This window comes from Lagopus muta, chromosome Z, assembly GCF_023343835.1.
Source record: "Lagopus muta isolate bLagMut1 chromosome Z, bLagMut1 primary, whole genome shotgun sequence".
NCBI classification, from domain to species: Eukaryota; Metazoa; Chordata; class Aves; order Galliformes; family Phasianidae; genus Lagopus; species Lagopus muta.
The window spans coordinates 68,666,481-68,684,970 of NC_064472.1; the positions used below are offsets into that span (position 1 = coordinate 68,666,481).

An 18,490-nucleotide genomic window follows, 5' to 3' on the forward strand; every position below is an offset into this window, starting at 1 on the left:
ATGCTGTGTTGTAAATCTTGCTCAGGAAAAATACTATTCTAATAAAATTTATGCCAATTCTTTTATTTTAATTTCTGCTGTGTGGTTGTTTTTTTTTTAATAGAATGTATCTGATGAGATCATAATTATTTATCATTAAATAAAGAAGGAACCTTTTTCTTGTTAAGATAAAAATACCTGAGATGGTGAGATACAGGTTCTCACTGACAGCTAGTCATATGTTGCTAACTTGGTGTCTGACTGTACTACTTTTAAGATGACAAGTTTCTAAAAGTCTCCAAATTTAGTTTCTCTGTTTCTGTTAAGGAGTCATTGATTTCCACCAGAGTGACTCCGTGGGCCTCTGTTGTCCATAAGTAAGATTTCAGCCTCAACTATTGAAAAGTTTTAATCCCATACCTTAATACTTATATGTGTTTTTAGTTCACTTGTATCAGTGACTAAATCAGTGAATGTCTTCTGTCAGTGTTCTGATTCCTTACACCCTACAGCAACGTTTTGTTTCCAGTTGGATTTCCAGGGAAATAGACCTTTAGAGAATTTTTACTGTCTCATTCTTCTCTGATCCTAATTCCTGTTGCTTGCAGACTTATAAAGGGTCATTGAAAAGAGAAATTTCTACTTTTTTTTTTTTTGTAAGGAAATTCAGCAACAACTTCCCACCTTCTAGTGTTCACATACTTTATAGAAGAGGTGAAGGAAGGTTTCTGACAGCTGGAAAAGCGACAGTTTTTTCTGGGTGAGTTGTAGGTTGCTCAGTTTTGCTCAGTTGTCTGGGGATATCGTGGTATGTGTCCTCCTAGAGCAGCTGTCTGATCCTGTGGAACACCAGGGGCCTATGCTTTTCAACATCCCTATACTTTGCCCAGAGATGATCTACTGCACCTTGTCAATTTTGAGGTGACTGCAAACTGGAGAAGACCAGAGTGACCTGGGCTAGTGAGAGGAAAGCACAGGGATCCCCACTGCCACTGGACAGCAGCATTGTGCAGTCCTGAGCAGGCAGAGCCCCAGCAGCAACACCAATGGGGCTGTGGCAGCTGTGGGAGCAGGCCCTGAGCCTCGTGCAGTGAGCTGAGCAGGGATAGAGGCTGCAGTGAAGGGAAAGCTTTCCCCGTCTGGAGAGTAGGGCCCACGGGAGGTGGTGTCATCTCCCTCCTTGTAGGGTTTCCAGCCTTCATGGGGTAAAGCCGTGACCCACATTTGAACCTGCTGGGGACATGAATGGGCTGGATTGGAGGCTTCAGGATGTCCCTGTTTCTCCAAATTGTCGTGTGGTGTTATGGTCCTGCAGAAAGGCAACTGTCAACTGGAATGACTGATGCGGGCAGCCACTGCAGGCTGGTGGTTTCAGCCCTCTGCTCAAACCAGAAAAACTTCCATCAAAGCTGTTCATAACACGCCAGTTTTGAGTGTCTCCAACATTGCTGGTAAACATGGGGCTAAACGAACTGCTCTGGGAGCGTGGACATGTGAAAACTTGAAGGTGGCCCTGGGTTCACCAATGGAACTGCTGGAACTCAAATGTATGAACCAAAGGAGGAGGAGGTATCAGAAGCACCTTAGACTCCTTTGGGTCTAACACATGTTACAGTTAATGGCAGCGTGCCCCTCAATTGAAACGTGGGGTAATTGTACTTTGTGTAGAAACAGCTACCTGCAGCAAAAGAAGAAAGATGTTTATGAGAGAGGAGTGTAAACATGTAAGCAAGGGTAGACAAATGTGAGCTATAGACAGCGAGATAAAGTCATGAAAGGTTTTTGACTCAGTTTCAAAGTAAGGCTTGATGCTTTGCTATGTTAAAGGCAAATGTCCGAAGCTTCATCTCATGTATCCAATAATAAGCCAAAATGTTTGAGACCGTTCAACAGCCAAAAGCTCCCTTATGAAATTTAGAATTCAGTGCCAGTTTCTCTTCCATTTAGAAAATTGTCTCATTGTACTAAGAGTAGTCTTTTCCAACTTCAATTAAACATGATTAATGTTTGCCAAACTTGATTTTTAGTAGAAGCAGAAAAATAAGAAATTGCAGGTCAGGGAATACTGAAATTTGGTACTGCTGACTGTATAAACAGCAATTCATTTGTTTCTGCCAAATGTTCAGTAGTGCCAGTAGTGTGATGAGCCTTCCTCATTCATTTGTAGGAGGATGTATGGGAGAGTTTGTCCTGAGACTTGTGTCTGTTTTCCAGCTGCCTATTTGCCAGAGGTTAATCCCACACTGCACTGAGGTCTGCTGTGACAGCAGTATTTGGAAATAATTTCTGATAACCTGGATTCTGGAGGAAGGACGCTCTGGCCTTCAGATTTCTTTACTAGTCAAGGGCAGCTGTGCCGATTATCAAGGACCTGGGCAATAAGTAATGAGTGATTAACTTCATACTGTGTTTTGGCAGGCAATTGGACACTGGCAGGCTGAAGAAAATGTTGGGTTCAGTCTGCTGTTAATGCAGTTACTGCCAAGCTTTGACACTTTCCCAGCAGGCTGGAGACTCAAGATGCAAACTGATGCAAGCTTGATGCAAACTGATTAAGAAGTTTATTAATTAATGATCATGCTAGAAAGAAATCAGTAGAACAGCAAAATTATCAGTGATCTTTGCAATCAGATGTACCAGCTTGCAATTATGTTACAAGTGCCACTACAAAGCTGTGGATTATAGGTTTGAAGTCCAGTGAAATACATAATCACAGCTGGAAAACACTTCTATTAGTAGGGAGGTGCAAATCTGTTTCCTCTCCCCAAGCCCTGATGGACACACAGACCTGAAGGCTGACGTCAACTGAAGCCCCTGGGCGTGAGGAGCTTTACAGCCCGTATTGCACCATGGTGGCTCTGTGCAAGTTGAGCTGGATCTCAGAGTTTTTCATCATCCTCGCCTTCTCTCTTGCTGACAAAAGGGGAGATATGTTCCTGAATGATATTTATGATAGTCACTGCCCATGGGACAGTGGAATATGGAGTTGTAATTGTAGCTATATGCACTTCAGGTAAAGGTTTCACATAGATACGAAACATACAAATAGAATTTAAGCTACTACTAAGATGACAAGAATATAATAACATATCCTTATCACCTTTCTGATAATGCGAAAAAATGCCCATTCAGCACTGTTATGTTTCTGAGTGACCGTTATCAAACAAATCACCTTGTTTTCATTCGCATCTGTTCATATTTCTGCATATTTCTTTGTCCATCTTTGCACAAACCTCCCACTCTGCCATATGTGAATAGACATGCTTGTTCGATCTTCTGGATGTGATGGCATCGTCATCTATTGAGTTAGTCTCGAAGAAAAGTCAGCTTATCAATGTGCTTAATGCAGAAAATATGGATAACTTTACATGACTCACTTTAAACATCAGTGTCAAAATACATCTTTTTGTTAGCTTTTGTTCCTGGGTTTTGTAATTTAGAATGTGTGCACTTAAAAAACCACGCAGAGCTCGGAACGGATGGCTGTGTTGGTGGAGTCTGCATTACAAGCTCCCACACTTTGGTTTTATTCTGCCCTCTCCACTGCTGATTTTATTTGAGAGTGCAAATTCACAAACCGAATACCAGAAGTGCTTTTCATTTGGCTCAAAACTTTTGGTTTTTGTTCCCACTGTTTTGCTAATTTCTGATGCTTAGTCATGACACATATTACAAAACAAGTGCATTGGGACAGAGGCCAGAAGAACGGCTCTTTTCCAGAAGATAATATTTGTGTGCTGCAGCAATGCTGAGGCTTGCCTCAGGCTGCCAAGAGCTACCAGTGTGCTGCAGAAGCCACGGGCTAAAAGCATAGAAACCTGACAGCAACAGTTTTGAAGCAGAGCTCATTGCTGATTCTGGACAGCCACCGGGGCAGTCAGTCCCTGTCCCTGCAGGAGATGGTGGTGGTCCCTGAGCTTCCTGCACCAGCATTTGCTCCTGGCAAAGGCAGGAGGTAGGATGTAGAAGGTGACTGAGTCTTAGAAGCATGAGATACCACAGAGACACAGACCAGTGGGGGCTGAGAGGTCCTCCTGTGGGCTTTGCAACAGTTTGAGAGAAGAATTCAGTAATCTTCACGAGTCCGTTTGTCTGAAATGCAAAGAGCCTGACTGTGTAGAGACTGAAAACATTTCTTCTTTCAGACCAAAACAGCAGAGCTGTGCTTTGCTGAAACACAAACCAGTGTTTCTCTGCTGTGCCATGAAGGAACAATTATTCAGGCTGTGAAAGGGCCAGGGATGCTGGGGTCCCCGTGCCATCCCCTTCCTGGCAGCTCACAGACACCTCCTGTCCTCAGCAGGCAGCTGCGAGCAGGGGAGACTGTGGATGAGCTGCTCTCCCTGCAGAGAGGATATTTTGAGGAAGAAGCAGGAAAGAACGGCACACTGATAAAGCAAGGGTATGAGCTGGCGGATGTGTTCATAGGGCGCAGAGTGGCCTTAGAGTGTGGGCACACCTGGTGTTTGCTGTGTCCTGTCAGTGCTTGGTGAAGTGCTCTGGGTTGGTTTCACAGAGCAAAATGCGGTGAAGACCACACTGTGTGTGCTTCAGCCATTTACACCTCGGATAAACTTTGGTTGTACCCCAAACACAGACTGCTCACTAGCAAGCTGGAGTGCATCTTTCTATTCAGCTTGCTGTTCTTTAGGTGAAGCAAATGATGGTGAGAGGAGGGATGGATAATCAGGTGAACGATGTTAGGGGGGCACTCCAAGTGTGGGCTGAAACACTGCTGCAAGGCGCCCCCAACCAAGCAGCTGAGCATAAGCAATGTGCACGAATGCAGAGAAGAAACTAAAAGAAGATCAATAAGAAGGAGAAAATGGGAAAAGAAGCAGTGTGAAAGGAAAGGACAAACCCTCCGCAAAGATCCCAGAGAAGCGAAAGTGACAGACATTCATGTTCAAAGGTAGCAAGGAGTGGGGCAGAAATGAGTATGAGCACAGATCCTTGCTTCATGAACACACTGCAATTTTCATCAGTAAAGCACTTATGAATGCGGGAAATCAAACAGGCATTAGAATGACTGTATTTATGGGTCTCTCATTTTTTCCCTACATCTGGTTTGGATTACTGTTCTCAGGTCCTTAGTGGTAGAAGTCGGCTGAAATGCACTTGTCCAGTTCCTTCCCTTCCCTCTCTGACAGCTGATCACTGAATGCAGGCTATGTTTTTACTTACAGTAGAAAACTGATGCATCAAAAAAGCTGCAAAAGCATGTATCAGCAAATATTTCTGCACATGCTTTATAATGAGAAGAATTCTTAAAATGACTGTAGTGTATCCAAATGCCTGCAAAGACACATAGCTTAATCAGAGGCTGAAAAACACCTTCTAGTATTGGTTATGGGATGATCTCCTGGAAAAACTTAGTATTTTTAAGTTTTGACTATTTATTTGAAACAGACACTCTGTTCATTGCTATGGGTTCCCATCAGTTTCCAGTGCAGCCTGATTTACTTCCACTTCCACTTGGCTTTACAAGGTTCCTCTCCAAGGGCTGTGTGTGCTGCAGCATCTCCAGTTTTCAGCAAATTGGCTTCTCATTAGAAATTTTCTGCATTACAAGGAAGCAAAGCATCTTGGAGCCATCTCATATTTGCTCGTGGGCAGAAATTGTGGAATGCTGACTATTCTGTATTTCAAATCTCTCCAATGGAGAAAAATAAAGCCATTGTTATAAACAGCGCTGCTATTTTTTTCCCCAACAGAAGCAATACCCACCAGTTTTTTGCTCTGTTTGAGAACATGTCTGTAAGGTTGAACCCTGCAGAAAGTAGACTGTCTTTCTTCGCTACCTTCAGGACGCAGGCTTCAGAACCAGGATGCTTCCAGCATTTGAAATCTGCTTGGCTTGGCAATGGGAGGAAGCTGTAGGTAAGGGGAGAGAAGAGAATCAGTGGCAAGGTTTATGTGCTTCCACAATCTCTGAGTCACGAGAGACCTAAATGCTCTGTACCACAACCTGAGTGGACTTTCCCTACAGCATGTCAGCATCCTGGGCTTCCTGCCTGGTGTAATGAGCATATCTGAAAACTCAGTTCCAGCGATCTGGTGGCATGAGCTTCAGACGGCTCCTCTGATACACTGGGTCATTAGCCTTACTCTTCTTCAGAGTTTGCTCTAATGAGTACAAATAACTGTACATGCAGGTGGCTGCAGAGATAAAACTGATGAGATCAATTTCTTGTTGGTCAGTGTTAAGTGAACTTGGCCACTTGAAGCCAGCTAGAGACAATCCAAGGGAGGAATTATTCAACTTCTGCTGTGTTGCTTCAGTAAATTCTCTGAAGGAGATATTTCAATTGCTGTTAACTTTTCTTGGGACTGTTTAATAACTTCTCCTTGTTCAGATATAACTTTAATAGTCAACCAATGACAGCACTGATCGCCTCAACACCCAAAACAAACAAATAAGACCTGAAATATTTATGTGACACTGATCTTTATTCATCTGCTAGGGTTGACAGACCAGCCTCAGGAGGAGACAGTGCCCTCTTGTCCCTTGTTCTAAATTTGCAGCCCTTGCAATCAAGCCTCTCCACCAAGCACAGAGACTGGCTGGGTGCAGCGCCACACAGCTCACACAGCCCTTCTTCACTCTCACCAATGCAAAGCATGTGTTTCTGATACCCAGCTTCCCTGCTCCAGTTTTGGCCATAGTGGTTTTCAGGAGGGAGGGAAAGTAAAGCAAAAAGTAACAAGGCTCTTACTTTTCTGGAGATCTGTCATTTAGCTAGAACTCTTTAGGGCACCAAGAAACGGCCAGATAGAATCATAGAATCACCAAGGTTGGAAAAGACCTAAAAGATCATCCAGTCCAACCGTTCACTTATTACCAATAGCTCCCACTAAATGAGATGAGATGAGATGAGAACTGTAAGACAACATAAAGTATGCGTGAAGAAATTGTTGGGGGGAAGGGTAAGAAATACAGCAGAATTCTGATTTTTTGAGTGATTCTGTTGCCTGGATATGCAACTAAGGAAAGAATAGATAAACAAATCTTTTCAAAAGCAATTATGGTTGAGATTACTGTCTATCTCCTTCATTGACTATACTGGATGTGCCCAACTGTAAAGATTGTAATGGAATTATCTTCTCTAGACTTCTTACTGTTTCATTTCAAAGCTCGCAAACGCATTTTGATTCTCTGTTATTTGGCTTCAGACAAGGAGGATTACGGCCTGTAGCAGGCCTATGGCAGCTTTACCTGTGGAAAAGACAAAATGATAAACTGAAATTTCTTTGTTTTTTAATCTCAGGCACTCTGAGTCCTTGCATGCTGCTGCATATCATTTACTGTACTCTTGGACCCCATCGAGATACAACATCTATAGAACTATCTGGGCTACAGCAGTCCTGATGGAATCAAGTAATTCATGAAAGTTATGTAATAGATATAAAATCAGAAACACATACACACATATCTGGAAAATATACCAAGAAAACTGAGGTAAAATGAGTGAACTGCAATATTTTCACATGAGGACTCAGCTCTTGTTTTGATTCCTTCACCTCCATGGATGGTGGAGTTGGGATTTCACAGACTCGATCCTGGTTTGTGTCAGATGAACAGATATCACTTTTGGGGCATTTCAGATATCTCTTCTGTCTCTTTTCTTTAAAGGTACCTGTTAAAAATGTTTTGTTGTGTTCTGAATGCTGACTCACCTCAGGTTTGTGTCTTCATGATGCAGTGAGGACCTCAATGAATTCACTGAACTAAAATGCATTTCTCTGTGGGCTCAGCAGATTCAGGGAGGCCCAGGGGATGCATGAATCTGAAAAACTAAGTGGAACTTGCTCAGAAGAAACAGCAATCTTATGTTAACATACTAGAGAATAAAGCTGTGACAGTATCAGGTACAGGAATATGTTGCAAAGGTTAAGCTTATGCAAAAGGTTCTTTGGCTGTCTGAGTGTGGATGACGTTGGTAATTCAGTCACCCTGAAACCAAGTGAAAGTATCTAGATAGGGCTTCACACCCAGATCTGTACAATTTTGCTGGAGTTATACCAACAAGATTTCTGCATGCAGACAAGGCCCACTTATACGAAATTCATTTCATTTATTCAAACCTCTCTGCTTTTCCTGAACTAATTGTATGTCCCAGATAAATTGCACCACCGCAGACTAGCTCTGTGTTTGGAAATGCACTCCCCATCTGCTACTCCCTTGCACCAGCTGGAACACAACGTCTTATGTTGTGATGGATTGGCCCACACTTCACTCAGGGAGATGATGGGGTGTGCTGCTACCTGCTCTTTAATAACTGCATCATATTTTATCTACAGGCATTAAATTGGCACTCTAAGAGACAGGGCTGTTATTAAGTTAGCAACTTAATTAAAAAAAGGAAGTCATGTGCTTTAAGATGAGAATTCAGACAAAGAGTGCTGCTTGTATTGTCAGATGAGTCCTTGATGTTGCCTGAAGGAGACAGTCACTTTGGAAAATGTAAGATCCACAGTATAACTGTAGTTTGGATCTGCATTTGCTGGTTTTCTTTAACTGCCGAAGGAGCATCTTGTACCCTTTTGAAGGTGGTACTGGTCCCTTGTCTGTCCTTAACAGCTGGTAGGAAGAGCTGCAAAACTTGTGAGATTCTGGTGTTTTTCCCCCATGTGCAGTGAGGGAGCACCTCCTATCCATGGTCTGAGTCCTTCTTTGGGGCACTGGCCCACTCTTCTTGATGCTCAGCATTGAAGTGAGGGTCTCTCGCTAGCCTGGCATTTGGTCCATGCTTCAGCTCCTACAGTCTTGTGTGGAAGGCAGGCAATTGTGTTACCTTTAGATAAAAGAATTAATTAAAGGACGGTTAAATTCATTTTTCTTAAAAGGGAGCACTGCTTTTTTGTTGCCCCTTTGCTTTGTTTATTAAAAAAAAAAGAAAGAAAGAATGACTCTTAAGTCTGTGATCAGTCTTGCTATAGCGTTCTGAATTGTAATGTGAACTACTTAGTGTTCTGGTTTTCTTGAGCCCTCAGAGAACAATTTCCAAAAGTATATTGCATTTAGGTAAATTTTACAAGGTGTACATGACAAAAGTGTCTTTCCAAAGATGGAATGGTCTTCTTAATTCATAGTAACATTCAAAATAACAGAATTTCATCCTCTAACTATTGTACCAGCTAATGCTACTGCACTCAGCACATAAGCTAATTGTACGCTGCATGGAGCTTCTATAACCATCTCTTTCCCAGTTCTCCATCAGGAAAATAGGCCTTAATAGCACATATGGGAGTTTAATCTCAGGAGAAACAGACCTGAATAGCCAAGTGCCCTTGTCTCCCACCTCTCATTTATATAAAGGCTTCTTAAAGTGGAGTACCTCTTTTCCTGACAAAATAACCTAGATCCAAAACAATTAGAGCCTTGAAAGCTTTGTATTTTCCCCATAGGCTCTCTGGCAGCCAGTGCAGCTGCCTGAGTAGCACCATAATGCTCTCCTGTCATAAAGTCCCACTTAATAAGTAGGCTGCTAGGTTCCAAATTAGCTTTGGCATTCAAGTGGTGTCATTAAATAGAAGAAGAGATCAGAGCTAGACAGGGAATAGGCCAGATTGAAACTGAAATAACATTAATGGACATCTTTTCTGCTTGCCTATACATCTTTCTGAACAGTGCTAAGGTCCTGTGTCACCACTCAGCAGATGAGATTAAGCGCCAAGCAGTAATATTTATTGTGTGAATCTTTTAAAGTGTATGTTCATAACCAAACTGTATTGATGCATTATAATACAACATACCACAACATTTTCTGCATTTCATATAGATGCAAGCTGTTGACCTGTATTTGGATACAAAGCACGATAGGCATTGGTTCATTGATAATCTTCATTCAAAATGTGGCTAAAATATTCAGAATACTGAAAATCTGCACAATCTCCATTCATTTCCTTCTTTTCTGAGGCATTTGCCCCATAATGACATACCAGGATTACACAGGATGGACTTACTGGGTTTTGCATGAAACAGTTCATGGTGGATTTGGAAAAGGGGATAACCTCTATTAAACACTGGTATTATTGGAAACTTGAGCATAGGGAGCAAATTGCAGGATATTGCACATGGTTCTTTGACGGCTATCTTTAAGGTGGAGGAAGGATCATTGTTGCTCTGGGCAGGAGTGGAAAGAAACATATAAGAGCAGGGGGAAACACATGAGAAGAAAACTAAAAGAAAGACCTACTAGCAGCCACTTAGGCTGCTTTCACTTAGGAGTGTACTTTGAGTGGCACTTGTACACCAGGACAGAGCTGGGCTGGATTCCAATGATGATCAGTGTTCCTGTTGCTGGCTTTCCGTATCACTATAGCTCTGTCCTTCCCCTTTTTATCCCAAGGCCACTTCTTTTTACCATTTCCTACTGTAGCAAATGCTGGTGGCTAGCCTGAGCCTAGGTAGAAACATCAGCTTGGCAGATGTTATCCAGAGGTCTCCTTTCCTCCTCTCCCAAAAAGGCCATTGTGCATTGTATCTTGTCACACAGTGCTGCCAGCAAAGGCTGCAAGAGGGCTCAGCTTCCTAGGGCTGGGGTATTAGCTCAGCTGACAGCTTCAGTCATGGTTTTCACCTGCTTGAGAGGCAACAGTTCTAGGGTTCAGCTACATGGGATCACTGCTTTTGGACATGACATTGTCTGTAACTTGACTTGAGTGGTTAAAACCAAAATCTTCAATGAAATAGTTCTTAATGAAGCAGGAAACTGAACCAGTATGTACTTCATGGATCTGCCAGAGTGCCTTTCAAGTTATGTTAGTGTTACAGGAACCCCAGGAGGAGATAGAATTTTTCCACTTGTTCCAGGGAAACACTGAACTATTTCTGCTGTTTACCATCAAGCAATCTTAACCATTTGGGTAGTCACATCACCTGAAAAGCCTTGTCATCTGAAAGCCAACTTCTGCATCCTCCATCAGCTTCTGGTACAAGCTTGACAGTTTACTCTTAGGATGAAATTGTGTATCCTGTCATAGAGAGGAAAGGGAGAGGCAGTAAGGATTTCAAAAAAATAAAAGGAGGGGACTTCTGTTTTGTCAAAATGCAGTGAGATTACAGCACTTTTTCATCCACACATTTCTGGCAAATCAATCTAATGGAGACACTGCAATTTTAAGAACAGAGCTAAGCTCAGAGAGCAGCCTGAATGCAAGCATTGTCCTGAGGGAAGGCTTGAGCAGCATTTGAGTCAGAGGATAAGGTAATTGGATTTTGCTGTTTACTTTTCCCTGGGTAGGAACAGCAAACAATAATCTCAAAGGGACAAAGGGCACTGAGTTCCACTCCTGATCAGCTCTGCATGAGTTTATAACCTCTTCACTGCAAGCAGTAAAAGATTTTCTTGGTGTAGCTACAAATATTGGGAAAAATTTGTTTCCAGGTAATTCAAGATAAAATCTGGAAGGAGTTACTAGCATGAAGATTGCATTTTGCTCTGAGAGTTGCAGAAAGGCTTTCCTAATGCAGAGGGAAGGCGAATAATTTTGTCACGTTGCCTTTTCCCTTAAGGTACTGTGTTTCTTGCTTAATTTTAGAATCACTCATGCTGCTTAGATAACACCAAAGTGGCAGAAACACTCAAACTGCCTGCTGCCAGCAACAGGCCTGAAGAAGTAGCAAGTAAGCAGTGTCACGTATGCACCGAAATGTGGCACCATGGGGAGTCCACCAAATGTTCCTGATGTTGCCTTTCAGCTCCTGGAAACAAACTGCTGTACAAGTAACAAAAAATTACCTGCAGAGTCAGTGGGAGGAATAGCTGTTTTTCTGAGTCACCGAACCAGAAAATGTTCTTTTGACAGGATCATCATCACCTGCAGTCAAGATCAACAAAAAGGGTTTCCTGCCCCAATGAAGCTGCTATGCAGCCATGCAGTTGCTTTTGTCAGAGTTCTATTCATTGTCCCTTTCATTGTTTGTGTCATCTCTCTGAGCTGAGATGGGAACCAGGAGCTCTGACAGCAGGAGCCATTGCTGTAGATGCTCTGTGAGCCACCTCTGAGAGTGTCAAAGCTGCCTTTGCATCTCTACAGTCACTGCTGCTGCTTGCCACCACAGCACACATGCTGGAGCAGCCCCAAGCTGCAGGATGTCCTAGATTATCATTGTGGTCCTTTTCAACCCATGCCTTTCTATGATTCTATGATTCTAAATTACACGTATATATATAAAGTGAGCCAGTGTGTGGAAAAGTTGATTGTGTCCACTCCTGACATGAGGTCACTTTGAAATTCCCCCATCCAAACCATGTTCTTTACCAGAACATAATAGCAGGAGATTTCTAGGCTGTGATGCTTCAGTGTAAGTGGGCTAGGGGTTCAATTCCTAAATATAAGAGGGAGATACACTCTTGTAGTATTTCTGATTAATGCCTACAGTTTCAATGTATATTTACCATATTAAAAGAAAAAAAAGCGGCAACATCTGAGTGCAGATATTTTTGAGTAAATTATAGACTTTCCATTAAAAACATTTACAGCATCTGGAAGCCCATTAGACAGACTTCCATATAAAAAAAAAAAAAAAAAAAAAAAACCAAAAACCAAAAAACAAAACAGAAACACTACATCCAGTTTTTACATAGGAAATTTATGATCAAATGTGCAAATGTGCATGGTGGGAAGGATAAACTATTTGTCCCACATGAGTGGGAGTTTTGTTCAAGGTAACTTAATAGCTCATATTTAGAGAGTAGGATCCAAAACCTTTTGGAATAACTACTTCTCCAGAGAGAGGCATGAATTTCTCTGGCATTCCTTTTCCTCTCCCATCCCAGTACACCTGTGTGAGCCCTCACTATGCTCACCCAGATAACTGTTGGAGAAGCAACCATGCTGCATTCATGCCATTTTTTTATTTTTTTTTTTTTTTGCACAGGATTTAAAAGGCAATAGTATCCTATGGAAGAGCATAACGGGGTGATTTTTTCTTTATGGCAGATGGCCTTTATTGTCCATTAATTTGGGACTAAGTCAGAATTTAGTGCTGGGCACCATGTGCGGGACATTTGTGCTATGAAAAATGAAGACCTGTTGCAATCACAATTCTGTCACGATGGATGTGGACATAAATGATCTTACAGGCTGCCAACAAATGGTGAAGCAAATGAGGACAGGGAGATAAAATTATGTACAAAGTTTATTTAATCTGTCATGAATTGAGCCTGTAACCTAGTCAGAATTTCACGGATTGTTTCTTTGCCACATTGATTCTTTGTTTTCAACTTCTCTGCAATACCAACTTTTAATAGATTGGGTAGAGGAGAAAAGTCATTCTGGAAGGAAAGCTCTTTTAAAGGCAACTGTACAGAAATGCTCTGTAGAACCAAGGTTACAATGTGTTCTCTGCCTTTGTCAAGAAATTCTGCTGCATACACACTTCTGAACCAGTGAGCCAAAACTGGTGAACAGTAGGCACGTTTTCAAAAGGTAATTTGCTGTAATCTCTGCCCCTGCCTTTGCCATTCCACAAGGCATCTTTGGTATACTGAACGCCATTTTAAAAACTGGGGTGGGGGGGGGAAAAAAAAGAAAGACTTAAAGTATGGGTGGTTTTTTTTTTGTTTGTTTGTTTTTTTTTTTTTTGCTTTTTTAGTTTAGGCCATATGCTCAGTAGGATGGCATAGTTCTGTTTTCAGAAAAGCTTTGTGATCTATGATTAGTAATAAGGGCAGTCCAAAAATATGCAGAATTGGGTGTTGTTAAATGCAAACATATATTTACTTCAAAAGCAGATTGAGTTGTTGAAATTGCAATTCTAAGATTTTCCTTTCATTACACTGTTTTGAAGCTTCACATGCCTACAGCACCTGGCATAAGAGCCTGCTGTAACCCACTTCAGTCCAAAACCAGCCTGACTGAACTGACGTTGATAGTGGTTGACCTAAATGAAGACACTTTATTTTTCAGTGGAATGGAGTCAGCTTTGAGATGTTAAATATCACCAAGTAGTTAGAGGCATCCAACTACTGTAGACAGCAACTTCTTAAGCAGTTCTGGCTGATTCTGCCAGTCAGCACCCAGTGATGGCTTGTTCACCTTGGTTTAAGTTGGTTCTGAACCTTGACCTAGAACTAAATAATTTTGATTTAGAAACGAATAAAAATGACCTTCCCGTTTAAATCAAGTTTAACAAAGCCATGGTTTATTGTAGACTTCAAAACTATAGCTTGACAGAGGAAGGGAGATTAAGCAAGTTCTAACTGTGTACTGTTTTCCCAGTTAAACAGTTTTCTTAGCAGAGTTTTGATTACATTGGTATTTCCACTCTTCTCTTTGTTCCCAAGTCAAATTCTATTTTGCTAGGTTGTTTTATGAGATTGGTTAAGGAATGCAAATCTCAAAACCAAAGTTGTTTCAGCAATTTCTGTGCAAATATACATCAGAGTAGACAAAATGATTTATACAAACGTGGAGGTCCAAGGAATTAGAACAGATTTAGTCATATCAGGCACAAAAGTTCAGACAGAAAAAATCAGTGGAAGATTCTTGTAAGCTCCACTTGGAAGATCCTGGTTATTTAAGAGCATCTAAGCACAGGCACACCCAACACGGAACAGAACAAACCCATCAGAGACTGTTCTCACTATTTTAAACTGTTAGTAAGTGAAACAAGAATTTTCTGCTGGGAAGAACAAGAGGGCATTGACCTGCCCTCCTTGCCTAAGCTAATCTCCAGTTACTCTAACAAAGCAAGGCCCTGTGCAAGCTTCTATGTCTTTTTCAAACTGCTACTTGTCAGTGGTGATACAGCCTTTCAGCTCTGTGTGAGCCCAAAGCAGGGCTGTGAGGCTGCAACTCTACAGGCTGCCTCAGGATGTTGAGCTGTTTGCATGTGCCTACAGCAGCTGCGAGTGATGGGGGGAAAAAAAAAACAAAAACAAAACCATGAAAATGTGCACTGTGTCCAGGCTGAAAGCGTAATAAAGATGTATTTTCACTCAGTACAATGCTAGCTGCAGTAAAGTAGTACCATTAGAGGAAAATAAGTTTTATTGTTGCTAATGGGTAACTAAATATGTTCCTCTGTTCCATGTTCATGATTTTAATTTTCTGCGTATTGATATATTCCCACAGAAACCTTCCTGCTTCTTTCCTTTACTAGAAGGTACTGTGTTGAAGACAGCCACGTCTGTGCCCAATCACACTTTGTAGGAACCCTTCTGCTGTTTTTGGACCTCACTTGCAAGGTAGTCACCTGTTGGAGATGTCTTCCTGCGGAGGAAAACACACACTTTGCATCAGACTTACCAGACATCTCCCATCCAGCTGATGCTGGGCAAGCATCTGGTGTGACCTCCAGTAATTTCGGTGTGAGAAGAGGAGCTCCTCAGCCCAATGTTCTCTCTTCTTTCTTTGCAGACTAAGGGCTATTTCCTCCAAGTGCATGTCCTTTAAAAAAAAGAGAATAGTGGAAAAACAAGGCAGAAATAAACTCTGAAAGGAATTATTGCTATAGCACTGTGATCTGCCTCATCTGTGTTCTCTGGTCCAGTTTCCTAGCAGTGGAGGATAAACAGCAGACCTCAACCATTTGATGCTGAATTAAATTGCATTTCTGTTTGTTCATACTGAGAACAATTAATCTGAAGACTGCCCATTTATTACATGAGCTGTTCATTTGGCATGGTAGGAAAGGCCTTTGGCTTCAGCATCTTTGGTGTATGTGCTTAGAGCAACATGGCATTTATGACTGAACTGACACCCACTTAGCCTCTGCTGGAGCAGACTAACTGATGCTGGGTGGCTGCTGGTTTCTCTCCCAGCAGCAGAAGAGCACTGATGAGATGTCTGTGGGGCTGTGTTCCAGTAGAGAATCAGACTGCTGTGAGGGAGCAGCTGGCATCTTCCTTCTTGGAAGGCCACCTGTCCTTCAGCCCCCTCACCTATTGCTCTGGCTGGAGCCCATTGATACCTCCAGCCATTTGTGACGATTAGAAATGAACAAGAGTGTCATGGGCTCAGGTTTCGGAGAAAAACCCTGTTGCTTGCTCTTTTGGGGCTCTGGCTTGTCACCATCACAAACTCGATGGTGTGACCACGTGTGACCTCGAGGCACAGCACTGACAGAGCATGCTGGGTGTAGCTTCTTTCCCCATCTCTTCTTTCTGCGCAGAGCAGCCCGGGCCAGGTGGGATGATGAGAGGCCCTCCATCCTCTGCCACCACACAGCAGGCTGTGCCCAGCTGCAGAGCCGCTGCTTCCCAACGGAGACAATCACCGGCTGCAAAGGTGGGTTTAGCAGAGAGGGTCAGCCGGCCCCACATACCCCGGGGATCAGATAAACCAAACGGGCTGCAGGAGTACCACGATTTATCTTATCCTGCTGCCTCGAGGGAGGAGACCGCGGTCTGCAGCCCACGCCGCTGCGGTTAAACCCACACCACCCCGCAGCACAGCCCAACCGCTCCGGCGTTACCAGGAGCCCCGCGGGAAGGCTTCGGGTTCTCAGACCCCCCCGCCCCATCACCCACCCACCGCTCCGCTCGCGGCCCGAGCTGAGGTAAGTCCGTGGCGAAGTTTCGCTCCGCCCCGCGCGGGATCGGAGACGGGACGCGGGGCAGCCTGGCTGGGACGGCGCCGAAGGCGGGAGGGCAGCGCCGCCATTTCAGCACCCGCGCGGCCGCCCCGCGCCCGACAGAGGGCGGGCTCCGGCAGGCGCCCGGCCGAGCGAGCGGGGCCGCGCGGCGGGAGCCGAGCCGGGGAGGGCGCGGGGTAGCGGCTCGGCGGAGCCGGCGGCCGCGGGGAGCCGCGCGTAGCCGCGCTGAGGCGTCGCGTCCTGTCCCGCCTCCGCTGCGGAGCGCTGCGTGGCGGGCACCTGGAGAGGCGGAGGTAAGGCGGTAAGCCCCGCTCCCCTTTCCCGCCAACTTGCCCGGAGCGAACGGTTCGGTCCGAACCGAGGAGCTCCGTCCGGCCGGGCCGCTGTTAGGGAGCCGTAGGGTGGGCTGGCTCCGGTGCTCGGCCGCTCGCTTCGCCCTCCACAAGGCTGCGTCTCCGCGTGCTCTCCCGCGCAGCCTGAGGGCTCGGGAGCCCGGAGCGGGGCTGGGAGCCGTGCCCGCCGCAGGCAGCTCGGGCCCCGGTCGCTGAGGGTCGGCTTTGGCCCTCCGACCGAGCTCACGGGGCGGTGAGCTGCTTGGTCACCTGCTCGTCCTCTGAGGCACAGTCCTTCTGCTGCCCTTCTGTGGTGTCGGGGATCGCGTTCGTGTAGGAGCATCCTCACGGCCCGGCCGCCAGGTGTTTGGGACGGGCTGAGCACACCTTGCTTTTAGTTGGTGAGGTTGGCCGCTTCTTGAACGACGTGTTAAACTTCCTCATTCGCTCGAGGAACGCGGGTCTGAAATCTCTGCCTGGCTTTGCACCGCCCCGGTGTGACAGCCTGGCAGCTGCTCAGGCTGGCTCGGGACCGGCAATGGAGACGTGAGTGATTGCGAGGACCAGCAAGCTCTGTGCTGAGGACAGCCCTGCTGCTGACTGACCCTGCAGGCAGTCGGGCTGTTCTTGGGTGAGGGTGCTGCCATACGGCATTTGGAGATGTAAAAACCTTCCTGCTCCAACTCAGCGGTCAGGTCAGCCTGTTCTGAGGCTGCTTGTGGGCAGCTCTCATAAACAAGTTGTTCCAAACGATGCTGGAACCAAGCCGGTGCAAGAACAAGTTGCCTCTGCTTATCGGATGGATAAAGGGTGGCTGAGAATCCTTCCTACCTCTGCTCGGATTGCAGTAATTTATCCCATAGGAAACAGGATTGTTTCTATTCCTTAAGCTGTTTGTAACTGCATTTTCACACAGGGCTATCACTTGTGTATAATAAGGTATAATGTCACTGCTTGTAAAGAGAGGAACGGAAGGAGAAATTCTTCAATATGTTCTCCTCAAACTGGGCAGTTTATGCCCAGGATGCTGTCCAGCACATACGTGGAGAACCTGATCCTCTCCATATCACTATAGCCAAGCAACTTGTGCTAAGATCTGCATTCTTCTGGGTGGACCAACATTTGTGACAGCTTTGCTTTCTCCTCTCTAAGGGGAGACAAAAGAGTTTCCCGGACACAAAAGAGGAATAATCTGTTCTTTTGTAGCAGAGACAGTGTGCACATCTCAGTGAGACAAAAAGAAGAGAGATACAAGATAGACAGGGTGCCCTTAAGCTGACTGAAGAGTCGCCTCCTTTTAGGAGGTGGATATAGCATTATAGTGTGGCATTGTTTGGCATCAGGCGACTAGGAGTTAGTTATGATTTAGTGCTGTTTGCCTCAGTGCTGGTGGAGTAGTCTGGGCTGCTAAGAGCCTATGAGTGTTATGAAACTTGGGGCTGGACCAAATCACTTCGGCTCCTTTGCTGATACTTCCATCATAGCAAATGCTTCTTTATCAGCTGCCAGCAAAGTACTCAGCACCATTCAAGATCCCAGAGGAAAGTACTTGTGTTCTGGATCAGAAAAGTGAGGAGAGCTGAGTGCTCTGGAAACATGGACCTCAGAGATGTTTCAGAATAATAATTGTTTA

The 18,490-nt window shown here is 44.4% G+C and overlaps 1 protein-coding gene and 1 long non-coding RNA gene across 10 annotated transcripts in view; one reads left to right on the forward strand and one right to left on the reverse strand.

The window, feature by feature from the left end:
- Window positions 1-2,569: 2,569 nt before the first annotated feature.
- LOC125686787 (uncharacterized) lies at window positions 2,570-17,467 on the reverse strand. Of its 5 annotated transcripts, none has more exons than XR_007373896.1 (4): window positions 17,128-17,467; window positions 15,238-15,378; window positions 10,862-10,956; window positions 2,570-8,774 (listed from the first exon to the last, which is right to left on the reverse strand). It is a non-coding gene; the product is annotated as an uncharacterized LOC125686787 (long non-coding RNA). The 5 variants fall into 5 exon arrangements; XR_007373899.1 differs by lacking the exon at window positions 17,128-17,467 and adding an exon at window positions 16,465-16,572; XR_007373900.1 differs by lacking the exon at window positions 17,128-17,467 and adding an exon at window positions 16,461-16,560.
- MOB3B (MOB kinase activator 3B) overlaps window positions 16,381-18,490 on the forward strand; it is an 87,475-nt gene continuing 85,365 nt past the window's right edge. For 4 of the 5 annotated variants that reach the window (XM_048931211.1, XM_048931213.1, XM_048931210.1 and 1 more), the window contains exon 1: window positions 16,676-16,818. The gene's annotated coding sequence lies outside the window, so the exon portion shown is untranslated. Of the gene's footprint in view, window positions 16,490-16,675; window positions 16,819-18,490 lie in introns of those variants that run through there. The other variant, XM_048931212.1, reaches the window with a different exon arrangement.